At 45.5% G+C, this 26,887-nt stretch overlaps 1 long non-coding RNA gene and 1 pseudogene across 1 annotated transcript; one reads left to right on the forward strand and one right to left on the reverse strand.

Annotated features, from left to right (window-relative positions):
- Positions 1-1,010: 1,010 nt before the first annotated feature.
- Positions 1,011-5,223, reverse strand: LOC120592302 (HLA class I histocompatibility antigen, B alpha chain-like; annotated as a pseudogene).
- Positions 4,670-21,786, forward strand: LOC120592315 (uncharacterized). The gene is made up of 4 exons (XR_005650100.1): positions 4,670-4,978; positions 9,559-9,684; positions 17,887-18,005; positions 20,286-21,786. It is a non-coding gene; the product is annotated as an uncharacterized LOC120592315 (long non-coding RNA).
- Positions 21,787-26,887: the final 5,101 nt, after the last annotated feature.

Below are 26,887 nucleotides of genomic sequence, written 5' to 3' on the forward strand. Positions count from 1 at the left end.
TGTCATACATCTGGCAACAACCAATATCGGTTGAATGAATGATCACCGTATAGCACCTCTCTATTCTAGAGACAGTATCTTTAGAAATATGGCCTCAAACCAAATGCTGTTTTGCGGCAACTACAGCACAAAGTCCACTCACACTGGCGTCATTGTCACTTCTACTTTTCTCACAGGTGCTGCTCCGCCCTCTTCCCCTCATCTCTTCCTCCCATACCAACCCTCCTGCACACAACACACAATTATATTTCTCTCTCCAGAAAAAAATGACCTTTGATTTACGGGTCTGATTTTACAACCAAAAAGAAATCTAAAGTAGACTCTGCTTTATAAATCCCTGAGTTTGGACTGGAGACAGCACTAGCGTTACTAAAGCTAAGGGTAGGAAGAAAGAGTAGGCAAGCAGAACAAAAAATTCCAACAGGAGCTTACCTATGGTGAGAAATTATGGACTCCCTCCTCTCTGCTAATTCCACAATCTAGTTTCTTTGAGGAAGTTAGGGAAAGATGGAAAGAACAATCAAGCCCTAGAAGGAGGCAAGAGCAGAATGAGACTGAAAATTCATGTCCTGACCATAGACTCCTCTGTGCAGGGACACCCTGAGTCTTGTGGGGACAATAACAGGGAAATGACTGTCAGAGATGAAGGACACCCAGAGGAGAATGAGACCAGGACTTGAAACAACTATAAAAAGTCATAATACCCTACAGAAAAAAAGAAAAACAAATAAACACTCAAAAGATGGGGGCTGAGGATGAGAACCAGGCCTGAGCCTAGGCTGACCTAGCCGCATTAGGCCCTCACTGACAAAACAAGGCCTGAGTGATGGTTGAGTCCCTGTGATCACAGGTCCTGGTGCCACAAGGTTCTACTGAAGGAACAAGGACAATGGAGCAGAGAAGTGACCCAGCTGAAGAGTGACCACGTCAAAGTCCACAGTGCACTGAGCACCGACTGGGCACAGGCCCCATCCATCACAGCCTCTCCTGCAACAGACTCAACACACAGATTCTGGAAAGTTTTCAGTGATTCCATTTATTTTCTCTCTCAGACTTAGGATTGTCTCTTTTAAACACCCCACCAACCCTCCATGGCAAGAACTGAAAAATTTTCATATTTATATTATTCCAATGAGGCAATAAGAAGTTGCAGCTCAGTGCAACACGAAATAAAGACAGGGATATGAATGGCACAGCCTCTGCTGGAACAGGAGAATGGATCAGGGAAGACATGAAGGTCAGTGTGGGGAGAGGCGGGGTTTGGTGGGCGGGGGGTGGGCCAGTCTCCCCACCTCCTCACATTATGCTGATAGGAATGCAGACACATTCAGATGCCCTTTGCAGAAAGAGAAATCAGACGTTCTTCAAGTCACAAAGTGGGAGCATGAACAAATCTTGCATCACTCGTTCCGCCATAAAGCAACTGTCTCATGCTACAGAAAAAAATAATCACGAACAAATTCAGGTTAGTCACTGTATGTGGTGACATTCTCAACACTCCACCACATGCTCAAAATATCCCAAAGAATGCACATTCCCCAGGCCTGTCCCTTCTTCCCCAACCCCTCACCACTTTAGGCCACCCAGGGTCTCACCTTTAGAAGCTGTGAGAGACACATCAGAGCCCTGGGCACTGTCACTGTCTGGGGTAGAACAAAACAGGATGTGGTCAGAGCTCATAGGAGATGCGGCTAAAGGAGGAATTATGGGGGTGGCTGAGCTCCCCCCATAGGCTCCCAACTACACTATCCCAAGGGTCTCAATGATCACCCCCCGCCCCCTGTCAACCATACTCACTTGCAGCCTGAACGTAGATCCCTCCTTTTCCACCTGTGGGAAGAAAACATCTTGTGAGAAGCCAGGGAAGGGGGGCGGGGGCCATGAGGTGCTAAAGGAACCCCCTAGTCCTGGACCCCAGGGAAGTTTCCAGAACTGTGACTTCAGACCCAGGGCACAATGAGGAAACCTAAGGAAAGTATATGTGGGGGGACTGGACCAACCACCCTCCTGGAAGTCTGTCCTCAGTAGGGATCTTCCCCTTTATCCTGTGACAACTAGAAGTCAAGTTTCCTTCACCAGAATCATCGAGGTGATAAATCTGTCCTTCATTTTTACACATGCATTAATACAGAGCAAGTGTTAGCAGATGGGGACCCAGGCTGGGAAAGAACGTGTGTGTGGATGGTACTTCCCATTAACGAGGCAGGACACACTCTACCTGGGGCTTGAAACCCCACAGTGGGACAAGAAAACTCGGACCCCACCCCTTCCCTACCTGAGCGCTTCCTCCTCCACATCACAGCTCCAAACACAGCTCCAAGTGACCACAACTCCAAGGAGGACCAGGGCAGCAATGACACCCACATTGGGGATGGTGGCCGGAGGGGGAGGCTCTAGGAAGGGAACAGACGGTGATGACCCTGATTCGGGGGCCTCAGCCACAGCCCTGCTGAAGTCCTCCAGGGGCTCCTGCTTCCCCTGAGAAAAGGCGCTGTGCCCAGGGCCCCCTCCTTACCCCATCTCAGGGTGAGGGGCTGGGGCAGCCCCTCATGCTGCACGTGGCAGGTGTATCTCTGCTCCTCTCCAGAAGGCACCACCAGTGCCGCCCACTTCTGGAAGGCCCCGTTCCCGTCGGGCCTGGTCTCCACGAGCTCCATTTCCTGGGTCTGGTCCTCCCCATCACGCTGCCAGGTCAGGGTGATCTCCACAGGATAGAAGCCCAGGGCCCAGCACCTCAGGGTGACCTCACGGTCAGAGATGGGGTGGTGGGTCACGTGTGTCTTTGGAGGGTCTGAGGAGAAGGGTCAGAAAATTCAGGAACTTTGCATCCCTCATGGGACACTCCACCAGCGCTCTGTGACCATGCCCAGAATGCTCAGGACATATGGGGTGGGGGGAGAGAGCACAAAACCCAGACATCAGACTGGACATAGGCATCTGCAATGATCTCCTATTCTTTAGAAAGTTCTGTACTCAGAGTGAAACTGCCTAGGGTATGAGGCAAGTCTCTGATGGAGAGATAAAGGATTTCTGGTTCAGACCTGGGGGAGGCCAAGAGGCTCAAAATGCTGGCGTCAGACCTCAAACACTTTGGGTGTGGGACAGAGAACAGGACCTGAGAAAGAAAATCCCCTAGGATTCATAGAGCAGGTGTCAGAGTCAACAAGAACCACTGATCCAAGACGGTCTCCCTCTCCATCCTGAGAGAGACTGGGCCCCTTTATTGTACAGAGGGAGGTGAGCTCTCTGGGCGAGTCACTGTCTGCTACCCAATCTGAACACTCAGGTGGAGTCCTCCATTTACCCACCCATGGGATGGGCGGTATTCTGGCTAGGACCCCATTTTTCTCTGCTACTAGATGGACACCAGCCTCGGGGTTATGCTCAGACCGGGAGATATGGGCGGCCGCGCGGCCCCTCGTACCTGCGCGCCGCAGCGTCTCCTTGCCGTTCTCCAGGTATTTGCGGAGCCACTCCACGCACTCCCCCTCCAGGTAGGCCCTTTCGTGCTCCGCCCATCGGGCCTCCTCCCACTTGCGCCGGGAGTTCTGAGCCGCCACGTCGGCCGCGGTCCAGGAGCGCAGGTCCTCGTTCAGCGCGATGTAATCCGCGCCGTCGTAGGCGAACTGATGGTACCCGCGGAGGAGGCGCCCGTCCGGCCCCACGTCGCATCCGGAAAGCCACTGGTACGTGTGAGACCCTGTCCCCGCCCCCGTGGTCAGCTCCGCCCGCTCGGCCTCGCCTCTCGAGAGCCCTACGGGCTGTGGCTGTGGTTGGCCAAAGCCTTTTCGGTGTAAACCGAAAACAAAACCAGAAAGAATCCCCGAGGGCTCTTCCCGGATGGGGGGTCGGTGGGGGTGGGGCTGTTGGCGGACCTCGGGGTGATGCTCAGACCGGAGAGTCGGGGCTATCCGGGGGAATAGGAGTCGTGACCTGGACCCGGGCCCCTCATCGCTCAGCGGCCTCGCTCTGGTTGTAATAGCTGCGCAGGATGTTCAGGCTCCCTCGGGCAGTCCGTGCGGTGTTTTCGTAGATCCGCGTGTTCTGTCCCGATACCCCGGCTCCTCCTGCTCCACCTGCATCATCCACGGCGCCTGTGTCTCCACCCGCGGACTCGCAGCGTCGCTGTCGAACCGTTCGAACTGCCTGTCGTCCACGTAGCCGACGACCAGAAAGCGAGGCTCCCCACTGTCGGGCCGGGACATGGCCGTGTAGAAATACCTCAAGGAGTGGAAACCTGGAGGCGGAGAGGAGCTGAGACCCTGGCGACCCTTTTTCCTGCGCGGGTCTCGGGTCCGAGTTTGATGGGCCCGGAAGGGACGAGGGGGCGAGAGGAGGACGTTAGAGTCTGAAAGTCGGCGGTACTTGTGAGGGGGCGGAAATCAGGACCTAGCGGGGTCGAGGCGGCGCGGGGGGAGGGGTCGGAGGGAGGGGGAGGGGCTGGGCCAGTGGGGACGCGCCTTCCCCAGGGGTCCTACGCCGCTGCCCGGCTGTCCCTTCGCTCCGCCTGGCGGAGGGCGTTTCCCTCCGGACCCCGCACTCACCTGCCCAGGTCTCGGTCAGGGCTAGCAATAGCAGGAGGAGGGTTCGGGGCGCCACGAGCCCCATGCTCGGGGTCTGGGGACAATCTGAGTCTGGCGATTTTATAATCGATCTGCGTTGACGCTGACTGGCTTCTCTAGAAAGCGGACACGCAATGAGAGTGAGAACTGAGGCTGCGTCATGAGTATCCACGCGGAAAAGCCTCACACAGGTTTCGAAAGAGAGAAGTGAAACTCTGGGGAGGTGGGGACTCCCCAACACTAAGCTTCCCGCCCCCAGACATCGCCCTGGGGGCTGAGACCCTGAGAGCCACGCCCTGGGGACCTTGGTCTTTGCCCTGACGGCTCCTCCTTCACCAACAGCTCTTCAGCACACCCTCTTCCTGAGTCTTGGCCCAGAGAGAGACTGTGTGAGGAAATCAGGAAGCAATACCCTGGTTAGGCTCATCCACTTTTCCTCCTCTTCTCTTCCCGAATCCTTCTCCCAGAAATGGACTCTTTGCCTCCCATTTCTTACCTCTCCCCTGGACTCTTGAGTAAGAAGAAGAGTCACTCCCAGAGAACTTGATTCCAGAGACTGAGCTTGCTCTGGGAATGGAGGTAGAAGGACAGGTGTTTTCTCTTTAAAAGTGGAGGAGTTATGCCTGAAAACACCGGAGATTCTCATAGAAACCAGGTCCCTTTTTGTTTATTAACTACAGTGGGTAACAGAGTCTTGAAAACCCCTGATCATTAGGAATCTAATCTGTAAAGTGATTTGTGGTCCCTTTGTATAGAAATGTGTCTAAACAGAACTGATTGCACACTGACGAAGCTCCTACATTCTACTTCCGCATACAATATCTGTGACTCCAGTGTTGTTATATTGTAAAATGATCTTCTATAGCCCTGAGTTTGTCTGAGTTCTGGATATATCAGTACATGGAAGCACAATTTGTTACTGCATATTTCAACTAGAACAAAAATGTAACAAAAATGTTTAACTTCCACAGCTGAAACTCTCTTTTTAAAAGAAAAAGTTTATTAGGCCATTGCTAGCAAAAAAAGACCTGGTCCTGGGACATGAAGTCTGAACCGGCACACCAGTAGCATGGCTAAGTGAAAAGACAACATGTCTTCTGTCCTGGAGTTGTTGAGCGTTTTTGTACATCAAGTAAGGGGGAAAGAGAGATGTAAGCTATTCTGAAAGAACTGACGTAAGCTATAGACAAAGCGGGTGGTAGAAGGTGGAGTGGGGCCAGCGCTGAGTTAGGTGCAGAGCCTGTAAGGAAGAAATGTCTGCTCCTTTGACTTGGTGGACAAAGTCTGGAAAGTTCATGTGTAAACAAGGAGTGGAGGCTCCTGGGGTCTAATCGCGCCTGGCAAGCCTCAGTTTGGGATAATCTCAGAAATAGCCACCCGGAAATTAATCGGGAGTTCTAACCTACATACATAAGTATGAGCAGTCTTCTGTTAGCTGGTGCACAGCTAATAACAAGCTAATGGTTCTGTTTCTTTCTCTCACTCTCTGGCCACTGTAATTTAATTTAGAACCTGTCAGAATTTTTTTAAGTGGATAGAATGTCAACAAAAACTCAAGGAGACCTTTCCGTGAAACCAAAGAGAGTTTTATTTATGTATGGTTTGCAAACCAGGGAGACAACAGCTTTCAGTCTGAAAGTGCGTTCATCTACAGGAGAATTAGGGCAGAGCTTTTAAAGGCAAAAACTGCAAGAAGCTGATCTTTAAGGGGATCAGTTAGTAAGGAAAACAAAGCTGTAAATATATATAATACATTTTCTGATTGGTTAGGGCAACGGGGTTTTCCAGTCTTAGCTAGTTTAGAATCAGCAGTTGGGGTCACTAGATATGGTCAATGGTTGATATCATGAGACATGGTCAGTAGGGAGTGTTGCAGGACATGGACCACCACCTCGGTTTTCTTAAGAGATTGCAAAACAAAATTGTAAATCAAACTTTGTGGTTAAACAGACGATGCAGGAAGTACAGATCATCATGTAGGCAGAGTCAGTTCAAACTGCAAAGCTGCTCAATCACACAAGCAAAATCAGAGACAAATTGTGAAAAAGTCCAAATATATGACAACAAAGTTATAAAGTTATGATTTTTAAGTCTACAAAACTTTAATCACCTCGAATCTGCAAGTACTCAATGTAGTCCAAATGTCCTTCATCGATGCTCCTCCATTGCCTGTTTTAATGAATAGACACCTAAGGGGTGTGCATATTTGATTGGGGCACTTGATATTATTTTATTTATCCTGATTGACATAAGGAGGCAACTGGTTTTTAGGTGGCCCCACAGGAAGTAGGAAATACTAGATGCAGAGAATATCCTGCTAAACCTACTAGATATTTATTAAGAATCTGTATAACAACAGACTTAAATCGGAGAATTCCACTTCTTTAGAAGTCTTTATCTCACTTTTTTTCCTCACCTCCTGTTTCTCCAACCCCTCCTCTACTGTCTCTCTCACCCCTCAAGCCCTCTTCTCCCTTTAGTTTCCACCAACCTCTCACTCCTGATTCTGGTATAAGCACCGCCCCCTTCACCTGTTACCCATGGACATATTCTCCCCATAGGGGTCAGTGATCATGCTAATGTGAGTCAGATTGTGTCATTTCTTCAGTTAAAAAACTCCAATGTCTCTCGTCTCACTTTTGCAAATCCTCTAGAATATGACACATGAGCAAAGGGGCTTTCAGCTGTTTTGGTGAAAGCTGTATCCCTAGCATTTAGAGCTGTTCCTGGAACATAGTAGACATTGAATTAATCGTTGTTGAATGAATGAATAAAATATTACTCTGTTAGAATTTAATTGCATCACAAACATCAGTAAAGGTTTTATTCATGCAACTAGTGTGCAAAGCAGTTCATAAAATTCATTCCAGTGGAGAAAAATGCTATGTACTTATATGTTGCACAGTTGAGCCTGTGTGTTAGTTTTCTATTACTGCATAAAATTACCATGAACTTTGTGCCTTAAGGCAACACATATTTATTTGCTCATAGTTCCTTAGTCAAAAATCAAGGCATGGTGTGGACAGGTTCTCTGTTCAGGATTTTACAAAGCTGTGTCCACATCTTGAGCTAGGATCCTCTACCAAACTCATACAGAGCGGTCAGCAGAATTCTGTTTCTTACAGTTATAAGCCTGAGCCCCCCGTTTCCTTGCCAACTGGGGAAGGGGACTGGGTTCTGGTCCAAACTCCTAGTGCCCATGAGCATATTTTGCTATGTTATCCCTCCATTTTCAAAGCCAACAATGAAGAACCCCCTTCACATTGAATCCCTCTCACACTCTGACTCTCTTTGCTTGGGAAGAACCCGGTCTTTTTAAATACTCACCCAATTAGAACAGTCCCACCCAAGATAAACCCCTGTCTTAAGGTCAACTGATTTGAGGCCACACACCTGCAAAATCCCTTCCCTCCCTGCATTAATGTTTGATTGAATAACTGGGGGAGGGTGAATAACTAGGATAGTCATTACAGACCATCATAGAATCTGCCTAGCACAGCCTGGTTCTTCCCTTTGTGTTTAATTGGGTTACAGTTGGAAACTGGAGTTTAAGTAAATATTAAGTTAATAGATTGTTTGAGTAGTAATAAAATACATCCTGTCTATTAGCCATGAAATTTTTTCGTAAATCTTAAAAGCAAATGACATTTTAATATCTTATAGTTAATTTAGAGCTAATGAAAATTAAAGTGCAATAATTCATTTTCCTCTTTAGACACTGTATTAGTTATGTACTTCTGTATAACAAATTACTTGAAACTTAGCTGCTTTTCAGACTATTAATTACTTCTTTTTCTACTTTTATTCCATATCCTCGTCATTATACTTTTAACATATACACCCAGGTAATGCTTTCTCTTAGCATAACCACATAGTATCATTGTTATGTTTTAAATATCTGATAATAAGAATAAAGGAAGGAAGAAAGGAAAGAAGGAAGGAAGGAAGGAAGGAAGGAAGGAAGGAAGGAAGGAAGGAAGAGGGAGGGAAGGAGGGAGGGAGAAGTAAATAAGACAAAAGAAAATAAGAATAAAAGAGAGGAATTGAAAATGAATATAGATAACATTTCAAGCTGCAAGGAAATGAAAGAGATGTAGACAATACCTACAGAATAATAGAAACTTAAAAGAGCTTCCTTAGTTACCTATGGCTGTATATAAAACTACTCTAAAACTTAGTGACTTAAAATAACAAACATCTTTTAACTCAAAGAGATAATACAAAAACAAGTAAGATGGAGTAGATGCTGGTGGGAGAAGTCAGATAAAAAGAACGATTTTACAAGATAGAATAAGTAGTATGTCATTGGTATACTGATGAAAATGATTTTGTTAGGCTGAGTGCTCCAAGAAGCACATACCAAGATGGGATTAAATTCAGCAGTATTTTATTAAGGGAAACACTTGTCAGAGAATATGGAGAAGGAGCCAGAAAAGCTGGGAGAGCCAGCAGACCAAGATGCAAGTCTGACCTCAAGTGACGGGCAGAAGAAAAGAAGGTTTATTGTACTATCTTAGACCACCAAGCAATCTAAGTGAAATTGTTCAAGGCCACAAGGGATCCTCAAACCACAACTGGCCATCAGAGGACTCCCATGTGTCCCAGGAATGGCCTGCCTTAATGTCCCTGCTATGACTAGTTATTGTCTGGAAACAGCCCATGGAAAGCATGGCCTTTGCACAAATTCACCATGACTTTCAGAGCACAGGGCCCTTGTGGCTTAACTGAGAGTGTGACCCAAACCTTCCTACGTGGGGGGACTGGGTCCCTGAAAATCTAACCCTTTTGCTATGGACTGAAATAACAAAATTCTTAGGTTAAAATCCTAATGCCTGATGTGACTGTAATTAGAGCTAGGGCCATTAAAGAGGTAATTAGGCTAAATAAGATCATAAGGATGGGGCCATAATCTGATATAAGAAGAGCGAGAGACACCAGGGATTGTGCTCATACTCTCTTCCTCTCCCCTCCTCTACCTTCTCCTCCCTCTCCCTAGCTCTCTCTGGATTCCCCTGTGCTCACAGAGGAAAGGCCATGAAAAGGTCTACAAGCCAAGAAGAGAGGCCTCACCAGGCAGTGACCCTGCTGGCACCTTGATCTTGGACTTCCAGCTTCCAGAACTGTAAGAAAATTATACATTTCTCTTGTTTAAGTTACCCAGCTTGTGGTATTTTGTTATGACAGCTCAAGCAGCCTTTCTCGGACTGGGTTGATGCATATATCCTTCAAATTACAGGGAGCAAGGGAGAACCAGGAGGTGTTTAGTCTATCACTTGGGTCCCGTCCCCATTGTGTGACAGCAGCCCCGCCCCCTCCTGTGGATCGGGATAGATTACTCCTGCATCAAGAAGAGGGGACTCCTCACCTACTGTTCTCTGGGCTCATGGAGTCCAAACTTCCCTGGTGGCAACCCTAATGTACAGAGTAGTTCAATGAGATCCTTGTGGTATCCCCTTGTAGGACCTCCAAACCTGAAGATCCCAGAGATGTGGATAAAGGAAGTATAACTCTGGGTAACTCTGAAAGATGGTAAGTGGGGCCACACCTGCTTCCACACCTCAATCCTGGACCCACATGCTCCTCCTGTTGAGAATTTGGCACCACACAGAGGTCTCTAATTCAATAAATACACTGCATCCTGGAAGATGTAACCCTGTCCCTTCAGGGCATTTTCTCAAAGCTGGTGTTTAGATCGTTTAGATCAAGCCTTCAGAAGACCTGTCCAGCATTCTGTGTGGCAGGCAGCCCCTGGATGGTGCATGCTGATATGATCAGTGGATCCCATTGGAGGTCAAGAAGGTCAAGGAGGTCATGGCCCAGCCAAGGAGATCATGGATCTCCTGGTTGGATATTGTGCTAAGAGCATTCCAAGACTGTGGATCAGGTATTTCAGTAGTCCCCAGATCATGGGGCTGGCTGATGTTCTGAGGACAGGAAAGGAAAACCCACACATGGGATAGGAGGATGAACCTCTGACCCTCCCAGGATGGAAAGGCACATTTTTGTAAACAGGAAGCGTGATGGTTAGGATGTAGGATAGAAAAGTTGTGCCATGTGATAGACATCTAAGGTAACCTATCCTAATGAACAAAGCCCTGTCCATCCTGGAGGTAGTACAAGATAAGTTCCCCCCCACCACACACACACACACAGATCCAATAGAATCCCTTTGAGGGGTCTATTTTGGCTGAATTTCAAGGAGTGTTGCCTCCCTTTAAGATAGTTCCCCGAGGAGCAAGTTTTGCTGCAGGCAAAGGAGAAAGGAGAGGATGAAAGTGGTCATGGCTAGAAAAGTTCCTGTAGAATACAGTTAGTCCCTTGTTCAAGGTTGCAAAGGAGATCAGGTTGATTTTGTCATTGAATACAGAGATAATCAGAGTTAGCAATCTCAAGTAGCTGGCAGGAAAAAGTGTGAACAGTGGGACAGCTTCTACAAAAGTCAGTCTTAGGAGATAAGTTTAAAAAGAGGAACTGGTGGTGTTGCCTTTGAGAAAAGGATGTTATAGGTGATTCCCAGGGCCTGGCTGTTTGGGGAAGGACTCTTTGGTGACAGGTCACTGAGTCTTTGGGAGCAAATTGGGAATGTCCATGTACATTGTGAGGAGGAAAGTTCTCCAAGAAAAGAGCCCGAAGAAGAATTACTGAGAATACGAAGAGGAAAAGAGACTTGATCTCCGTTACTGAAGAAAGAAAATATGGCTCCAGACGGGGAGTAGACCAGATTAGCAAGAGATTTGAGGTCACTGTCATAGAAATTAAAATATCTTTGAAGATTTAGGTGAGTTTTAACTCCTCCAGCCAGAGCTGAAGAAGAGGAAGCAGATAAAGATATTGGAAGGGTGGCCCATAAATAGTCAGGGCTTGGGGTAACCTACCCCCAGCTCTGATTAGAAAGGCAGAGCCAGCAGGGCTGAGAAAACTTAAGGAATGAGATCGTTTGTTTGGCTAATTGATAAGGAGTAGGTGGAATAGGAAGAGCCATGGTAAGAATTTTAAAAGATGAGGAGAAAGTCAACAGGTGGCAGTAGTCCACTGTCAAGGTAAGTGGAGAGCCTTTAAGAGGTTATTGATTTGAGAGGCATACTTAATGGGGCTATCTCGAGAGATAAGATAAGCTCAGTCTCTCCAAATAGTAGCACGAGCATGCAGAACTAAGAAAACATATTTGGAATCTGTGTAAATGGTTACTCTTCTTCCTTTTGCTAAAGTTCTGGTAAGGGCAATTAATTCTGCCAGCTGAGCAGAGGTTTTGTCAGGTAGTGGTTGTGCCTCCAGAATGTCATAGAGTGTAACAATCGAATACCCTGCCCTCCTTGTACCATCTGCCTCGAAGCTATTCCTATCTGTGAACCAGATGTCATAGGGTTCTCTAAAGGTTGATTTGTTAAGTCGGCCCTGGGACTGTAGGAAAGGGAGAGAGTTTTGTGACAGGAATGAAAAGGAGTATCCTCATCAGGTGATGGCAATAAGGTTGCTGTATTTAAAGTCCCACGAGTAAATATAGTTATATCAGGGTTTTCCAAAAATAAAGCCTGATATCTCAGGAGTCTACTATGAGACAAAGGTGACTCTTGTCTTATAGTAGGTTTGTGACTTGATGGTTTGTATAAACTTGGATGGGAGCTCCTAGAATGAAATTAAGAGCCTCTTCAAGGAGAAGAGAAAGAGCTCCTATAATTCTTAGGCAAGCAGGCCACCCTCAAATGGTGGGGTCTAATCGCTTTGACAAGTAGCCTATAGGTTGATGAGTGGTACTTAACTGTTGGGTAAGGACCCCAAGAGCAATGCCATTCCTTTCATGGATATAAAGTTGGAAAGGCTTAGATGGATTGAGGAACCCTAGAGAGGCTCTGGTAAGTAAATCCATAAGTTTCCAAATGGCCTCTTGCTGAGGCCATCCTCACTGGAGGGAAATTGAGTCATCTCTTCCCTTTAAGCTATGATATAGAGGTTGGGCCATCAGCCTGTAATTAGGAATCCAAAGCCTGCAGTGCCCAGTGAGTCCTAAAAGTGCTCTTAGTTGTTTTCAGTGGTGGGGTCCAGTAATTGTATAATTCCTTGGACCCTTTCAGGGGACAGATTCCAGGTACTGGGACCAGTATGACCCCTAAATAGGTGACCTTCTGTTGGACTGATTGGGCCTTGGATTTAGACACCCTATAACCTCAGGTGGCTAAGAAATTCAGTCTGAATGATAGGTTCCATAGCCTTGTCTCGAGCAGGAGAACAAAGAAGGAGATCATCTACATACTGTAAAATGGATCCCCCTTCAAGTGGTAAATCTTGTAAATTATGAGCTAAGGCTTGACCAAAAAGGTGGGGACTGTCCTGGAATCCCTGAGGAAATACTGTCCAAGTCGATTGCTGGTGGACTCCATAAGGCAAATAGAAATTGTGACTGTGGACTCAGAGGGATGGAAAAGAATGTATCCTTTAAGTCTAAAGTAATAAACCAGTTAGTCTCTGGAGGTATGTTTCCCAGGAGGATATTGGGTTAGGGAGTACTGGGTGTATGGGTATCACTGCCTCATTGATTATTTGCAAGTCCTGTACGAGACGGTAAGTTCTGTCCAAAATGGGGTGTTACAGGGAGAATTAGTTGGGACCAAAAGTCCATGTTGTAAGAACTTAGATATAGGTTGTTTAGCTTCAGGCCCTAATGAGAACTGTTTCTGATTAGGAAAACAAGAAGGGTCTTTTAAGTTGATTACAACCAGAATGGCTGTTTTAGCCCAGCCGGGAACGCCTTGATCCCAGACTACAGGACTGACCTGAGTCTCCCAAGTTTCTGAATTGGGGAGATCCTTGGGTTCCTCTGATAATAAAAGCATTTGTAAGGGACAGGAAATAAGGGTACCTCCTAGAATAATCTTGGTTCCTAATCTGTGTAAGATGCCCTGGCCTAGAAGAGGGCTTGGGCATTCAGGTAAAATGAGAAAAGCATGTGTAAACGAATACCCGTGCCATAGGCAACATAAAGGCAGAGTCAAATTTCTAGAAATTGGCTTATCAGTGACCCCCAAAACAGTGCAGGTTCAAGAGGAGAGAAGTCCTGCGAAGAAATTTAGGACAGAGTAGGTGGCCCCCCTTGTATCCAAAAGGAAAGTAATTGTCCTACCTGTCACGTCTAGGTGTACCCTCGGCTCCAGTCTGGTGATAGAGAATTCTTGTAATGAGATTGACAGGAGGGGGCCTCTTTAGTCCTGTGCAACTATTTGATAGTCAGTGGCTGGCTCTGACCCAGAGGTCCTTCGACCCTTGGGGCAGAGGGCAGCCCCATGACTCAAGTGCTAACATTTATAGCAAGCAGATCTGGGAGGCTTGTCCTTGTTGGGACAGCTTTTGGCCCAGCAGCCAGGTTGTCGGCAGATGCTGCACTTCGATGAGTTCTTCTCTGTTGGGAGCTGGGCCACTCGTGGACGTGGACTGAAATTGGCCGTGAAGGGCCACTAACATTTGGGCATGCCTAAAATCTTTTCTGTGTTCCTTCTTGTGAGCTCCGGCCTCTAACACCTGGTCATGGTTATAAAAAAAACATTAGTGGCAGTGGTCAACATCTCTACCAAAGTTGTTCCAGGCTCTTGAATGATTTCTTGGAGTTTCCACCTAATATCTGGAGCCAACTGGGTTAGAAACTTGTCTTTCATAATGACTTGGTCTTCATAAGAGCTTATGTCTAAGTTAGTATGCTTAATGAGGGCCTCTCACAGCCTCTCTAGAAAGGCTGTAGGGTTTTCCTCTGGGCTTTGAGTAATTGCTGTTACTTTCATATAGCTAATGACCTTTTGCCATCCTGCCTTAAGCTCTGCCTTGAGACATATAATGAAATATTCTCTTTCCCATATTGCAGAAGAGTTGTTATAGTCTCATCCAGGATCTCTGGGAGGTACAGCTGTTTCCCCTATGGGGTACTTGGGATCAGAGAGATGGAGGCTATTGGCACATCTCCTGGCCTCCCGCAAAACTCTCTTCTGTTCAGTGTCCGATAATAACTGTCCCAGAATAATCATGGTATCCTTCCAGGTTAAGTCATAAACAAGCGCAATATGTTGGAAGGTATTGGAGTTGTCAGAATAGCTTCTTAAGTCTGCCTTGATTCTGCTTAAGTTCTATGAGTGAAAAGGGTTTGTGGACAAGCTGTGGTCCGAATTCTCTTCCATGAGTTTCCACTAGAAGGCAAACTTTTTGAGGAGACATAGAGGAAGCCTCAGATAGTGGAGATTCCCCCGGGTATGGGGGATGTTTGGGGTAAATAGAGGGAGCAGTAGTAGTAGTAGGGGAAGGAAGGGGAGTTGACTATTTGGACTGTTCGGCTGAAGTGAATTCAGAAGAGGAAGTCTTGCTAGTATTAAGCAAAGCTACTGTGGCTAGTTTGCATTTCTGTAAAAGGGGATTATTTTCTCAAAGTAAAAAGAAGACTTGAACATAAGGTACCTCTGCCCATTTACCCTGGTATTTGCACACACACAAAAAAAGATCTAATTGGAGTATGGTGTTATCGTCAAGGCTCCTGTTAACAGGCCAGGCTCCCCGCGGGGAGTTTATATAGTGGCCACACGGTGTCGCAAAAGGAAATAAGCCTCTGTTTCTTCAGTCAGGAGCCAAACCGTCCCATGAGTTAAACTGCAGCCAAGAGGACTCTGTAAAGAATAGAAAACTGTTAAGTAATGATTTTCCGCAAACACCTCCACTAGCCACAAGATGGCGGAAGCAGTGGCAGGGCACAGCTTGGGACCCTAGCCGCTTGTGTGTTAAAAGTGCCCCTTTTTTCCTCTAGGTGCCTCAGCCTAAGGTATCAATGGCTGAGTTACATTTCTAGCTGTCTACAAGACCTAGAAAGTTACTGAGTTAGAAAAACCTCATACGGTCTTTAATTGCAAGCGATAAGTAAAATTAAGCAATTGACATTTTTAAATTGGTAACCTTAGGCGATAATGCAAAATAAATAAAAAATGAGTCCACATAATAGAGTGGGAAAACTTAGAGTAAAAAAAGTGGCTTAAAAAAAGCGGTAGCTTCTGGGGGTGGGAGGGTGAGAAATGACATGGAACAGGTGCCTAAAGACAAAGTGGCGAGGGCCCCGCGTGTCTGAAGACAGAGGAGATGGGAGCAAATGCATCTGGAGAAGACGAAGCAGTGCAGCTTTCATGCAAGAAGTAGCCATTCTGAGGCCTCAAAAATTCCCCGCCCGGGCAGGAGGGGGCAGACATGGGGGCTTCCCTGGCAAGAGAGACGATCCTTCAGTGCTAACATGGGTGGGAATATCCTCCCTCGGAAGGTTCTCCAAAATGCCTACCCTCTCCACACCCACCCCACCCCACCCCCACGCCCACCCCCCACCCCGCCCCCCCAGCGAGAGAGTGAGATTTAGAACTACAAGTGAAGAGACAAAGGAGATCAATTGAAATGACAGAGGGAGAATCCAATTAGAGCTGAGTCTGAGTCTAGAAGGCATCGGCACGCCCCCTCTGAAGGGTGTGCCTGCACCTGCAGCACTGAAGCCAGGAGCCACCATGTTTCCTTAGCCGACGCTTTGCCAGTTGCATTAGAGAGAGAGGCACACGCGTTCAGAGGAGGAGGAGTGGGGACTGGTTCGGAGATGAGAAATGGCATGGGAGGCGGAGCCTGAGACAAAGAAGAGAGGAACATGATGCTTCAGGAGCCACATTCTTTCTTTGTTGCCTCGGTTCATTTTAAAATCTTATTTTGCTAAAAGGCCATTTTAGACTCCTGATGACATTAGAAAGCCTCAAAATACCAATCAAAATAGGCGTTCCATTCAGTTTTTACAATTTCAGAGCTATGGTTGTCCAAGCGGTTTTAATAAAAGTAAGTTTGGGGATTTCCCTCTAATAGCTATTGATATTCCATATTATTTTTGGTCATTTCATCCATTTAGTAAGAAATGTGTATGCAGAGATATTGAGATGGGACATCATTTGTAAAATTCTTAATCTTTAAGCAGGAAATGAAATGGGACATCTCTTGCAGAGTTAATCTTTTTAGTAAACCTAGTTAAGTGTTCTTCCCTCCTTTCTTAGGGAAAAAGGCCCTCTCCCTCAAACCCTGATAATTGCCTCAAACTGGTAACTCAGATCCTCTGGCTAATAATAAGGGTCATCAGCCCATTATTAAGCAGAAATGGTGTTAAGCCCGGCAGAGCCCTTAGAGTCTGAGCGGGGAGGGGACTTCAGGCCAAAGGTTTTTTTTTCCTCTCTCTTTAAGAAATATATTAACCAAGCCTGTTTACCTTTACTCACTTAATAGGCAAATCAATAATAGAAATTAATAGATATATGATTTAAATAATAAGTTTATATCTTCTTTTCCTTGTCTAGGGACTGAGGTGTCACTTCAGCAGGAAACCCAAGACCCCACCCTGACTGAGGCAGAAAGGGAAAGAGCTCCATGAAACCTTTGTAGGCAGGGGCTACGGCCATTCTCAGCAGGAAGCAGATACAGAAGAAGAGACCTCCTGTCCCTCAACATCCATACTAATAATAAGGGGGTTCATAGCTCTTAGAAAAGAGTTAGGCAGGAAAGTTAGTTAGGGGGTTTCGGGTCTGCCTGCAAAGACACTGAGGTCATCCTATCCTAGAAGGGGTCTGCCCTCATCTGCCCTCAATTAAGCAAGCCAAAAGGCCATACAAGTTTTATATCTCCCCGATGCCTGAGGACATCCTGGGGATAGACACGATTTCCCCGCTGTGCATGCAGACGACCACGGGCGAATCCCTGCTGAGGATTCGTATGGTAACAGCTGTCCTCCAAGGTCATGCCTGCTATCCAATACCCTGTGGTCCTTCCAGTGCCACGTCAGTGGTAGCAGTGAAGCAGTACCGGCTACCTGGAGGGCACAAGGAAATAGGAGAAACTGTTCAAGAACTGGCTAAGGTGAAAATAATCCATCTAGCACACAGTCCCTACAATGTCCCCGTGTGGCCGGTGCGATAGCCGGATGACTCCTGGCACATGACTGTGGACTACAGGGAACTAAAAGTGGTCCCACCTCTTTTCCCTGCTGTCACTAAGGTCACCACTATTATAGACACGCTGAGTGTGGAATTGGGAACTTACCACTTTGTGCTAGACTTGGCTAATGCATTTTCCTCCATAGACATTCACCCAGAAAGTCAGGATCAATTTGCTTTCACCTGGAAAGGATGACAATGGACCTTCACAGTCTTACCAATGGTGTATCTCCATTGCCCCACCATCTGCCACGGCTTCGTAGCTGAGGACTTAGCTGGTTGGACTAAACCCTCCACCATACAGTTGTACTATTGTATCGATGATGTCATGTTAACTTCTGATTCTCTTTCAGACCTGCAGCAAGCTGCCCCAACATTGGTAACACAACTGCAGAGGAAAGGATGGGCCATCACAAAAACAAGTTGCAAGGTCCTGGCTTGTCTGTCAAATTCTTGAGGGTTGTCTGGTCAGGTAAGACAAAAGTGATGTCCGTGACAGTGATAGATAAGATTCAGGCTTTCCCTCTACCCACCACAGTTAAACAACTGCAGGAGTTCCTAGGTCTCCTGGGATATTGGAGAGTTTTTATCCCACACTTAGCACAGGTGATACCCCCCCCACCAACTTCCCCGCATCGTCTGATTCATAAGGGGGCCTAGCAGGAGGAATAACAGGCAGCCTTCACAGCTGCCAAACAAGCAGTGGGGACAATACAAGCACTAGGCAGCATTGATCACACATGCCCGTGCAAATTAGATGTACATGTGACCCCAGACAGACATGCCTGGGGGCTCTGGCAATGGCAGGAACAGACACATGTCCCAATTGGGTTTCCCTCCTAACTCTGGAAAGGTGCAGAGGTGTGGTATAGCCCCATTGAACAACATGTTAATGCTGTGTATCAAGCTCTTTTAGCCACCGAAGCCTTGACTGGGCCCTCTGAAGTCCACCTATCCCATTGCTGGATGGGTGCATGCTGTGGCTGCCAGACCCAAGAGTTCGGTGGCACAGTGCTCTACTCTAGCCAGATGGAGTGCCTACCTGCTGCAACACATAAGCTCTCTACTAGCCCGTTGAGCCACGAACTACAGCAGGTTCTGGGACCAGTACTCTGCCAAGCTCCAGCCACCACCAGGCTTATTCCGGATATGCCGGTGTCCATTATTCGAGAGGGGGAAACCCACTATTCCAGAAAATACCTGGTATGCCGATGGCTCCTGCAAGGGGCAGCCACCCACATGGCAAGCCATTGCCTACCAGCCGGTGACAGACAGCATATGGATGGATGAAGGGTCACAGCCAATGGGCCGAGTTATGTGCCATGTGGCTTGTAATAGACAACAAGAAAGGCCCCCTGACCATCTGCACTGACAGCTGGGCAGTGTACCATGGGTTAACTTTGTAGTTGTCCTCCCGGTGGCAGGCCAATAACTGGCAAGTGGCCCAGCAGCCCCTTTGGGGCCAAGATATGTGGCAGGACATTTATGGTGTTAGTCAGCAAAGACTATTATATTATATTATGTGAATGGACACCAACCTTTGCGATGCCCCAATAATGCAGAAGCAGATGAATTGGCCCACTTAAGATGGTTGGAGGCGGCCCCAGCGAAAGACACAGCAACCTGACTATACCAGAAGATGAAACACACAGGCCAACAAACCCTTTGGGAAGTGGTGAAGACATGGGGCCTTCCCCTCCACTATGCTGATGTTGTCAGGGCCTGCCAGATGTCCCATCTGTGCTGAAAGGCAGCCTTGTCAGCTGCCCCAAATGGCTGGAGGCCTCCGGAGGGGAGACCCTCCTCTGACTTGGTGGCAAATAGACTACATCAGACCATTACCTATGTCAGAAGGAGCCCAGTATGCCCTTACTTGCATGTACACAACAATGGGAATAATGCAGGCATACCCCTCCAAGATGGCCAACCAATAAGCTACCGTTTGTGGTCTAAAACAGTGTGTGCTTTCTATGTGCTTCCAGAAGTGATTGAAAGTGACCAAGGAATTCATTTCACTGGACGCTAAGTGCAACAATGGGCAGATGACATGGGCATTGACTGGTGCTTCCATCTGCCCTACAGCCCCAAGGATGTGGGACTTATTGAACGTTGCAACAGCTCTCTGAACCAATCCCTAAAAACTGATGCCCACTCCTGGGCAGGTTGGTCTACCCACCTAGATGATTCCCTTTGGGTTATGAACTCAAGCTCAACTGGGATCACCTCTTAGTTTCCCAGGAGGCCCTGGGCCGCTCCAGTACACCTACAGATCCAGACCACAGATTCCACCATATGCCCCAGAGTGGGCCACCACAACAACCTGCTCTTACCAGCCCCCTAGGACATACCCCCGGGGAAAACAACTCTGCACTGGCCTTGGACAGCACAGATAGGACCTTGATGGTGTTCTTTGGTGGCTCCCTGGGGGGAGGGTCTCGACAAAGACTTGACCTTATGTCCAGAGGTCACCGCCTCTTGGCCCTTGTGCCTTATTTGTCATAACCCAGCTGCATACACAATTGCGAAGGGCACGTATATTGCCTCCCTTTAGCAAGTGTGCACTCCCCCACTATAGGTAACCTCCCTGGATGCCTGGGGGCCAGTACCATACCAAGCGTGGTGTATCCATCCAGGACAGGCCCCTGTTACTGTTACCCTTTTAACCCAGGACTGGACAGCAGCATGTGTCCTCCCGGATGGGCAGGACCTACCACTTTTAGTACCCCTTAAACACTTGTCATATCATCCTTAGTCTTGCTGCCAGTAACACAATTCTGCAATGGGCCAGTATGATGGCAGCTACAAGCAACCACTCAGCATGTTGGGTGTACACCGAATTTGCAACAACGGCGTCGACTAGCCTCCCCTGGTGGATAGATCCAGCCAACACCTCCACCTGGGACTGGTTTTGCACCTGGGCAGCATGGATGCAACGTTCCACTCCATGCAAAAGCATGCGTAAGCCCTGGTTCGGAAGCGGATGAACCTCTCCCAACCCTGGTTGAGTTACTCTGTTTGGGACAGTGTGGGATGGCTGATGGCTCTCCAAGTAAAGGTCCACCAGCCTGCCTCTGTGCATCAAGAGGCAGAATGGGATGGGAAATGCTACACAGCACGCCATAGGGTGGTTACCCAAGCCCTTCTGTAAAAACATCAGGACAGATGGGGCAAACAAAAGGCCTCATTCTCCACTGGAGTCTTCCCAGTCCCTTGGGGGACACTTTGGGCCAGTGGGGTACACGGATGGCCATATCTGCCCTACCACTGCACTGGCCAATGTACGTGGGGACATCCCTACATTCCTGGATGAGTGCTTGACACTCTGCCTGACACCCCCCATAATTGGGACACCTTTAAGGACCGGCATTGAGTAAAACGCACTGATTGGTGGTCCTATCCCCTTGCAGTTTGTGCCCCCGGGGGTACCATTCTTACACTGGCATCCGTTGATGCCCTTGCTAATTGTACGGCCACAGCTCTAAATTCTATTTGACAGGCCATCTCCCTCCTCAGTGACGAGGTATCTCAGATGAGGAAGGTGGTACTCCAACACCGTATGGCATTGAATATGCTTACAGCAGTGCAAGGGGGGAACTTGTGCTGTTATGCATACTGAGTGTTGTGTGTATATTCCTGACAACTTCCATAATGTTACTCAAGCCCTTGTGGCCTTAGCCATGGAAACTTCACGTGTTGCTACACTAGGAGCGGACCCCTTCGCCACCTGGTGATCCTCCCTAGCACATGCAGCCACTACCTGGTAGTGGAGCTGCTTGGCCTATGTATATTACTTCTAGTATTAGGATGTAGTCTTTATTGAATTTGTGATATAAGGATGCAATGTGCAAACACTCTGGCTATCCAGGGACACCCTGTCTGGAAGAATGTGAGATGGAGAAGCTATGTCGGGATGGAGTGTGGGGTTAATTCAAACATAGCCCCTCCATGGACACGGGAGGCAAAGAGGACTGCTGGGTCAGCAGCCCCAAGAAAGACAATAAACAAAGCATTCCCCAAGCTTTGCTTGCCCACAGACACTTCCCATTGCTCCCACAGGCACTCTCTGCCCCTTTGGCCATTCCCCATGGACATCATCTCCCCACTCTGCTCGAAGACACAGCTGTTGTAGTCCTCCCCAATACTAACTAGGCAGCATGTCCAGCTCTCATCTGTGGGGGAAGACCCTTGTTCCCCGGGATAAGGTAATCTTCCTCCCCTCTGCTCGCAGCATGTAAAACAATGCCTGCTCTTGGTCGGATGCCATTTCCTGCAGCTCCAACCAACCAAGTGTTGAAGCATCATGGTATTGTGAGTAATAAATGGAATGTCTCACTCCCGGTGGTTTTTTTGTAGTATCCAAGGCCCAGGTGCAGGTTCCTGGCCTGGAGCTCCTGCGTTACAACATCTATTAGAATGGCCAAAATCCAGAACACTGACAATACCAAATGCCAAGAGGATATGGAGCAACAAAAACTCTCATTCACTGCTGATGGGAGTGCAAAATGGTCTAGCCACTTTGAAGGACGGCTTAGTGGTTTCTTGCAAGACTAAACATACTCTTACCATTTGATCCAGCAATTGTGTTCCTTGCTATTTACCCAAAGGAGTTGAAAACTTGTATTCACACAAAAACCTACACACACATCATTCACTCTACTACAACCTGGGTTAGCATAAGGACAAGATTGTTATGGTTTGCAGAATTTCTTTTTAGTTTGTAATTGAGGAACTTGAGGTTGACATTTACTTTTATTGCTATTCCCTAAGCTTCACTGTACTCACACAGCTTCTGTAAGACAGGGTTGCACATAATAAACTGAATGTTGAACTGTTCACGCTAAGATTTAAACTATATTTTATCAGGAAGTAAATAATTTACTTTAAAAAATAAGACATATAAAAATTACAAGGATTTTGTCAATCTAACATATGATCTCAAATGGTAGTAGTTAAATTAAGAACCAGTCAGCCACTTTCAAAACATATTTTTCAAAATTAAATTATTTTTAAACAGCTTTATTGAGGTATTATTGATATACAAAGGACTGCACATATTTAATGTGTACAATATGGTGTGTGTGGGGAGGAGATCCGGTCATGGTGAGCAAAGGGTGGGCCAGTCTCCCCACTTCCTTACATTATACTAATTGGAACACATTTTCAGACAGCAATGCAGAAAGAGAAGTCAGAGAATCCTGAAGTTACAAAGTGGAGGCATGAACAAACCTTGTATCACACAGTCCCCCACAAAGAAGCCATTTCACACTGGGAAAGAAAATAATTATGAACAAATTCAGGTCAATCACATAAGCAGTAACATTCTCAACAGTCCACTGCATGCTCAAAATGTCCTACTCAGAGAATCCCCATAACTCAGTTGTGTCCCCTTTGCCCCAACCCTTCCCCACTTCAGGCCCTCCAGGATCTCACCTTTAGAAACTGTGAGATACGCATCAAAGCCCTGGACACTGTCACTGTCAGGATGTAGTCAGAGCTCAGAGGAGACAAAAGGAGGAATTATGGGGGTGAGTGAGCTCCCCGCATGGGCTCCCATCTACACTATCCCAAGGGTCTCAGGGATCATCACTCCCCATACTCACTTGCAGCTTGAATGTAAAGCCCTTCTTTTCCACCTGTGGGAAGAAAACATCACATGAGAGGCAAGGAAGGAGGCGGGGCCATGAGGTTCTATAGGAACTCCCTAGTATTGGACCCCAGAGAAGTTTCCAGAGCTGTGACTATAGACCCAGGGCAGAAGGTCAGAATCAGGAAACCTGAGGATCAACCCCTCCTGGAGGTCTGTCCTCACTTGGGATATTCCACTCTGATCTGGTGGGAATCAGGTCCCTATCACGAGATTCATCAAGATCATAAATTTTCCTCTTTTTCACATGTGTTTTTCAAAGGAGTGTTACTCAGATAGGGTAAGCACATGTGTGTGGTTGGTACCTCTCGGCATTGAGGAAAAGACTGGAAAATTTCTGCTTGGCTTGAAACCCCGCAGTAGGACAAGAAAACTCAGACCCCACCCCTTCCCTACCTGAGCACTTCCTCCTCCAGTAACAGTTCCTTTAATTAATCTAGCTAAAGTTTTGTCAATTTTGTCAATCTTTTCAAATAAACAACTTTTTGTTTCATTGATTCTTGGATTGTTTTTCTACTCTATTTTATTTATCTCTGCTCTAACATTTATTATTTCTTTCTTTATACTAGCCTTGGATTTAGTTTTCTCTTCATTAATTTTATTAAGTTGTAGAGTTTAATTGTTGATTTAAGATCTTTTTTTACTGTAATCATATGCAGCTATGAATTTCCCCTTAGTGCTGCTTTCATTGCATCCCATAGTTTTGGTATGCTGTATTTTCCTCTTCATTTGTCTCTAAATATTTTCTAATTTCCCTTGTGATTTCTTCTTCGACCCACTGTTTTTTAAAGAGCATGTTAATTTTTACAAATGTGCGTTTTACAGTTTTCCTTCTGTTATTGATGTCTAACCTCATCCTATTATAGTTGAAAAAGATAGTTTGTGTGATATCTATCTTTTCAATTCTGTTGAGACTTAATTTGTGACCTAAAATATGATGTAACCTGGAGAACGTCTCGTGCACTATTCTTTGGTTTTGGGCAGACTGTCTGAATATATCTATTAAACCTAGTTGGTTTTGGTGTTGCTCAAGTCCTCTATTTTCTTACTTATCTTCAGTATAATTGTTCTATTCATTATTAAGAGTGGGATATTGAAGTCTCCAACTATTATTGTGGGACTTTCTACTTCTCCTTTTAATTCTGTCAACTTTTGCTTCATATATTTTGCTGATCTGTTATTAAATGATAAAAGTTTATAATTGTTACATCTTTTTGATCTATTGAAAATGTTATTAATATATTACATTCTTCTTTGTCTCTTTTAAACTTTTTAATTTGAAATCTATTTTTGTTATGATATGCATTTAATATCTTTTTGCATCCTATAACCGTCAAATTATTTGTGTCTTTGGATAAAGTCAGTCTCTTGTAGACAATATGTAGTTAGATCATCTTTTTTCTTCCATTCTGCCAACCTCTGTTTTTTGATTGGAGAGTTTAATCCATTTAAATTTAAAGTAATTACTGATGAATCAGGGGGATCATTTCATAAACTATATAAAAGTTTAATCAATGTAATGTATATTTAAAACTAATAATAAAGTTTTAAAAATAATAATTACGAATGAGGGGGAACTTCTGTAATTTTGCTACTTGTTTCCTATATGCCTGATAACTATTTTCCCTTCATTTTCTTCATTATTGTTTTATTTTTCTTTATTTAGTTAAATGTTTTCATTCCCTTCTCATTTACTTTTGTATACATTATTCTATAAATATTTTCTTTGTGTTTACCATGAGGATTACATTTAACACCCTAAAGTTATAACACTAGTTTTTATTTACATCAGATTAACTTTTATAACATACAAAGTTTCCTCCTATATAGCTCCATCCCACTTCACATATTGATGTTAGAAAATTATACCTTTATACATTACGTTCAAAAACATGACTAATAATTGCTTTTTATTCATTAGTCTGTTAACTAATGTAGGAAACAAAAAAATGGAGTTATAATCCTAAGTTACAATAATACTGGCTTTTAGACTAATAGTCATTTTTAATGTATTAGTCTTTAAAATTATGTAGAAAATAAAAAGTAATGTTACAAAATAAAGTTACAGTAATACTAACTTTTATAATTGCCCATGTATTTACCCTTACTGATATATTTATTTCTATATTATTTCTTCATACAGCTTTGAGTAACTGTTTAGTGTCCTTTCATTTCAATCTGAAGGTTCCCTTTTGCACAGCTTGTAGGGAAGGTGTAGCGGCAATGAACTCTCTCAGCGTTTGTTTACCTGGGAATGAGAGAGGAGAGGAGGCATCTGTAAAAATGCAAAGGAAAGGGTCTGCAGCAATAACTGACTCAGCTGGTTAAAACTGCTCCCTCCCCTCATTCTGCCCAGTGCTCTCCAGCTAACATGTTTTCCCATAGCTACCTCCCCCAAGGACTCTCCAGCTCACATCTGTTGATTCATGGCTTGCCAATCAACTAATGTTCTTCCTTATCTCTGTAGCTGCGTAGGAATAACAAGACTGTGTAAAATTGCTTGTTATGTTGCAATTGGAGCTCAGCCTTTGGATAGGAATCCGCTGAGCAATAAGTGCTGCTCCCTGCTTATAGCCTAGGTGTCCCGTTTCTCTGGTCAAGAATCCTATAATGGTGCTGATAACGCCAAGGTCGCAGGTTCTACAAAACAAACGACCTGTAAGACCAGTGGTCTGGAAATTCCTCCCCTCTTGCAAACTCCCAACCTGAAGTTACCCCTCCCTATCCTGAGTAAGGAGACATATGCGAGACCTCAAACAAAGGAATCACGTGCCACTTGCACGGACACTACAGGAGTATATAAACTGTAATAAATCTAACTAGAGTGAGCTCGTGCAGGGAGTTGTTGCCCCACGCGCTCCGCCAGCCTAATAAATTCTCCTTCCTCTAAAAAAGTCGTCTGAGCATCTGAATTCCTCTGTCAGGTGTCGCTTCCTGAAACAAGAATATTTTAATTTCTCCCTCGCTTTTGAAGGACTATTTTGCGGGTATAGAATTCTTAGTTAACAGGGGTTTTTTTTTTCTTTCAGTACATTAACTATATCACTCCTCTGCCTTTAAGGTTTCTGATGAGAAATCTACTAGTGATCTTAAAGATCCTTTGTATGTGATGAGTTACTTCTCTCTGTTTTCAAAAGTCTTGGGCTTTGGCTTTCAAGTTTGATTACAATGTGTCTTGATGTGGCTTTGACTTCATCCGAGTTGGAGTTTGTTATTCTTCTTGGATGTTTGGAGTTTGTTATTCTTTATGTCTTTCATCAATTTGGGGAAGTTTTCAGCAAATCTTTTTGCAAATAATCTCTCTGTTCCTTTCTCTTTCTCTTCTTTCTGGGATTCCCAAGATGTATATGTTGGTACTTTTTATGGTATTCAGCATCTTTCTTAGGCTTTGTTTATTTGTCTTCAATTTTTTAATTTCTGTTTTTCAGACTTGATAGTATCGATTGTCTTACCTTCAAGTTCACTGATTTTTTTTCTTCCTACTCAAATCTTTTCTTAAATCCCTCTAGAGAATTTTTCTATTTCAGTTACTGTACATTATTAGCATCAGAATTTCTTTTCACTTACTTGGTATGTTTTGTATCTCTTTATTAATATTTTCATTTTGTTCATAAATCATTTTCTTGATTTTCTCCATGTCTTTCTTTCACTCTTTGATCGTCTTTCAGATAGTTGTTTTGTTTAATAAGTCTACCATCTGATCTTTCACA

The sequence above is a fragment of the Pteropus medius genome, unplaced genomic scaffold (genome assembly GCF_902729225.1).
Source record: "Pteropus medius unplaced genomic scaffold, Ma_sr-lr_union100, whole genome shotgun sequence".
Lineage (NCBI taxonomy): Eukaryota > Metazoa > Chordata > Mammalia > Chiroptera > Pteropodidae > Pteropus > Pteropus medius.